Below are 4,800 nucleotides of genomic sequence, written 5' to 3' on the forward strand. Positions count from 1 at the left end.
TTGATCACCATTTGATTGTGTAGGATTAATTAGATTAATCGGGAGATGAAATAATTAATCTGGAAATAAGAATAATTTACACCTTAATGCAATAAAACTCGGGAGAGTTGAGGTTTTGAGTGAGGTCTTTGACCTAATCGAGCTTTTGGGAGTTAGGGGTTTTAGGATTAGAAGGGGACTTCAATCCTAGCACCTAATCTACAGGTTTCTCACCACGGGAGGGGATTTAATCTATAATTGTGGTCGACTTAGTAATTCTAGAGACACCAAAAGGTAAGACAATTTGATTGGATAAGAGCTTGGAGTTGTACATCGGATCATTGAGTTCTACAATTTTCTCCATATATCTTTTCACTCTGTGTTTACTTGTTTTTATTTATCTGTTCGTTCATTATATGCTTTCCGTAGTGTTAGAACAAAACCAAACCTTTCCCGATTCTCTAGATAGTAGTCAATATTTGTTCGTGGTAGTTAAATTGATACAAATTAGTCTCTGTGGGATACGATACTCTTGCTTGCTAATTGCTACACTAGCCCCGTACACTTGCGGGTATCACTTGTGTTAAAACAAGTCGAGTCAAGTTTTTGGCACCGTTGCCGGGGAAAATTTTGTGCGTTAGAGCTTAATATCGTGATAATAATTGAGATTACTAGTCTAGATTTTATTTGCTTTATTTTTATTTTTATTTTTGAGTTCTCTAATCTTGGTGTTTCTTTTCTCAGTTTGTATGCGCACTCGTTCTCAAGGTCTACCTTTAGAACCCATTGATCTCGAGATCGAAGCATCCAATAGGAGGAGGAATGCTCAGAGGAGGTTGAACCAGAGGATCCGCGTATCTTCACCGGGTCATAGGCGTCCACCCTCCCCCGTTCAGAGAACTCCTGTACCTACTCTTTCTCCACCTTCGTCACCTATACAGTACGAGCTTAATTCTCCAATCTTAATGGAGAACGGGGAGGAGAACAACAATGAGAACCACAACAATGAAAACAACAACGAGGATCCTGTTATTCATCAACTCCGTGAGCAGATGGCCAACATGCAGAGGCAGTTAGATGAGCGGAACGCGAGACCACCAGTTCAGCCCGTGCAGAATCTGTATACAAATAGACAAGTTGCTAATCCACCAATCAATAATGTCGGGATTGCGGCCAACAGCTTTGAGTTAAAGCCGGGATTGATAAACAGGGCAGAAGCACATGCATTTGGTGGAACAGGTTCGGAAGATGCCAACAAACACTTGACCAAGTTCATACAAATCAGCAACACGGTGAAGGCTAATGGGGTCTCCGACAATCAGATTCGCCTCAGATTGTTCCCTTTTTCTTTGAAGGATGATGCTAGGGAGTGGTACGATAGCATGGATCCCAACTCGGTCGAAACTTGGGATGCAATGGTTGAGCTCTTCTTGGACAAATACTACCCACCGAGCGAGGCACTCAAGCGCCAAGCTGAAGTCATCTCTTATGCAATGCATCCTCATGAGAATATTCACGAGGCATGGAAGAGATTCAAATACCTGATGAAGAGATGTCCCAACCACGGGTTAAGCCCGGGGCAACAGATCGTAACTTTCCACAGGGGAGCCACTCCGGAGGCAATACGCTAGTTGAATATGAGTGCAGGGGGATCACTCCTTAAGTTGGGAGAAGACGATGCATTAGAGGTGATTGAGAGGGTGGCCTCCAACGATGATGGGTGGAAGAATGAGAGAAGCAAATCCTACAGGGTGGCATCTGCATCTGATTATGATAGGATGGACATGATGACCAAGCAGCTGGACTTCTTAACTAGCAAGCTTGGTTTTATGGGAACAGAGCCATCCGGGCTCAAAAGTCGACAAGGGGTTGAAGATGTGAACTACATTCACCAAGGTGGCAATAATGGAAACTTCAACAACTACCACCCCAACCAAGGGGGTGGTAATTACAAGGTGCATCCCAACTTGTCTTACGGGAATGCCAACAACGCTCTGCAGCCATGAAAAGGAGAGAACTACACGTGTTAGTGTTAACCCGCTGTGTGCACAGAAAGAATATAACAGGTTTCCTTGGTCCAGCAAATCCACTAGATCATGCGGTCTAGGAACTCGTTGGTCGTCGGAAAATCCTGGTCGTCGAACACACAGAGCACTCTTTCAAAAAAAACCCTCAACCACTTTACTAAACCTAGTATAGGGAAGTAGGGATCGATCCCACAGAGATGGATGCGTAATAATCATGTTCAAGGATTTGGACTTGTTTTTAGGGTTGGCTGTTGCCACGCATTTTTCGGGTTGAGGAGAATAAACTTAACTTGGGAATTCAAACTGATACGCTAACAGCTAGACCTAGGCGAAACAGCAAAGCATGCACAAAAATTAAATCGAACAATCACTGGATGTAAGAAACTACTCTAATTACCTAGATCTGGGTAACAAACTGACTGTGGGGACCATAACTGAAAAAGCAGAGTACGGACGAAAAGCTGGAAAAACAACTAACTCGGGTACTAACTAACAGCGACATCATCTTCTTCAACCAAATTGCGTAAAAACTTAGAAGAAAAACAGCAAGAGCGAAATCGGAACAGAGCAAACTGAATTTAAATCATTTTGATGAAGAACAATAAGAAAAACTAACAGATCTAAGGATGCTAGACGAGGTAAAACAGAAAGCAAGCGGAAAACTCAAAATCCATGCACAACTCGCCCTGCCCTGTTCAGATCCAACCTCGGACACTAAATCCACTCCGGATCCAAGCGTCCGACACAAACTCCAGCCAAAAGAAACATTTCATAACTTCAGATTTTAACAACAACCACCAATCAATCAACAAACCACAGATCTATCACCAAATTCCTAGATCAAGCACCATAGCAGCAAAAACAGAGATCGACATATAACTTGTTAAAATAAACTCTCAACAGCGGGATCTACGTAAATCAACTTGAAAAATCACAGATAAAAGCAAACTAACAGAAGTGAATAGATAATCAGTAACATCAACAACCGAATCGACTCCCAAAAGTGAAGTTCGACCGTAAAAGTGCAAAACAAACTGAAATTTAAAGAGATTGTATCTTCGCCCTCACGCGGACGGTGTTACGACTGAAATTCTGAAGAACAAACCCCCTCGGAACCGAAACTACCCCATATCTCTCATTCCCAAGTGTGTGTTGTGTGTGAGCTAAGAGTGAGCGAAAAAAAATGATAATTTGTGTGTTGCATGCTCTTCTATTTATAGGCGTTGGAGTGGGGCCCAGCGAGGTATAGATAGACTTTGTTGCCCTCAGCTACTGACTCCCTCCTTCAAGCCTTCTTTTTTTTTTTCACTTAGACTCTGCTCATTTCTACTTCATTCCGTCGCTAAACTGCTTCCTTCAGCATCTCCTTGATCTAGCGATTTTTGTCACACACCTGGCTTAGAAACCGTGTTAGACCCAGCAAAATGTAGCGCTTTTCACCATATAGCCGATGCATGAAATTAGCCTTATCAAGCCACCACCAGGATTCCAGGTGTCTAATGGCCAAGTCAAGGAGCCGAAGAAGGAAGAGCTTGGAGAGGTGTTGATGGCTTTCATGAAGCAAGCGGGAGATTGCATGACACAATCTAATCAGAGGCTGGACAAGGTAGAAGCAAATGTGGAAAGTTTGAACATACACATGAAGAGCATCGATACTCAACTCAGTCAGATTTACCAAGTTGTGGGAACTCTATCCAACCCGGGGCAATTTCCTGGCAATACAAGCACCGATCCCGTCAAACACAAAGAGTGCAAAGCCATCCGTGCGACCATTCAACCCAATGAAGTGGAAAAAGAGGTTGGTGAAGAGACTGCAGAGGATAATGTTGTTGAGGAAGAGACGAAACAACCTGAACCACCTCGATTGGAGCCATATATTCCTAAGATACCGTTCCCTAGCCGAATCAAGAAGAAGGTTGTGGATGAGAAATTTGAAAAATTGTTGGACATCTTCAGGAAGGTGAATGTGAATATCCCACTAGTAGAGGCTCTGCAACAAATGCCTATGTATGCAAAGTTCCTAAAAGACGTGATCCCCAAGAAGAAAAAGTGGGTGGACTACGAAATAGTGAGCATGTCGGAGAATTGCAGTGCCATAATTCAGAAGAAATTGCCGGCAAAGCTTAAGGACCCTGGAAGCTTCAACATATCATGTGTCATTGGTGATGACAAACACACGAAGGCTCTGTTTGATTTGGGGGCGAGCATCAACTTGATGCCCCTATCCTTCTTTAGGAAGATGAAAATCGGCACTCTCAAGCCGACAAGAATCACGCTCCAAATGGCCGATAGATTCGTCACCTATCCTGAAGGGATCATAGAAGATGTGTTAGTGCGGGTAAATGACTTTATATTTCCTGTTGATTTTGTCGTGCTTGACATGGAAGAAGATAGGAATGTGCCGCTTATCCTTGGTCGACCATTCTTAGCTACGTGGAAAGCATTGATTGATGTTTCAAGGGGAGAGCTTACCCTTCGCATGGGCACCAAACACCATATATTGTCCATCTACAAGGCCATGGGGAGTCCTAAGGTGGAAGAGCTTTCTATGAAGAAAGAGTGCAAAGTTGTGAACGTTGTACAGGTTCAAAAGGGTCAAAGGGTAAAGCCCAAGATCGAGAATATTTCCTTACCACAGTGTCTCTTTGGCCCATGTGGTGGATCAACTCATTGCAAAGGAAGACAGAGAGAGCCCAAGAAGACGAAGGAAGAAGAATCAGGAATATCGATCACAACGAAGTTAGAGCTCAAATCAAATGATAACTTGGTGAAGAAGACTTGGTGGAAGAATAGG

The 4,800-nt window shown here is 43.2% G+C and overlaps 1 pseudogene; it reads left to right on the forward strand.

Annotated features, from left to right (window-relative positions):
- Nucleotides 1-3,456: 3,456 nt before the first annotated feature.
- LOC125220386 (uncharacterized) lies at nt 3,457-4,435 on the forward strand (annotated as a pseudogene).
- The last annotated feature ends 365 nt before the right edge of the window (nt 4,436-4,800 follow it).

This window comes from Salvia hispanica, chromosome 1, assembly GCF_029641045.1.
Source record: "Salvia hispanica isolate PSC_SH4W2 chromosome 1, Shi_PSC_v1, whole genome shotgun sequence".
In the NCBI taxonomy this organism is placed as follows: Eukaryota; Viridiplantae; Streptophyta; class Magnoliopsida; order Lamiales; family Lamiaceae; genus Salvia; species Salvia hispanica.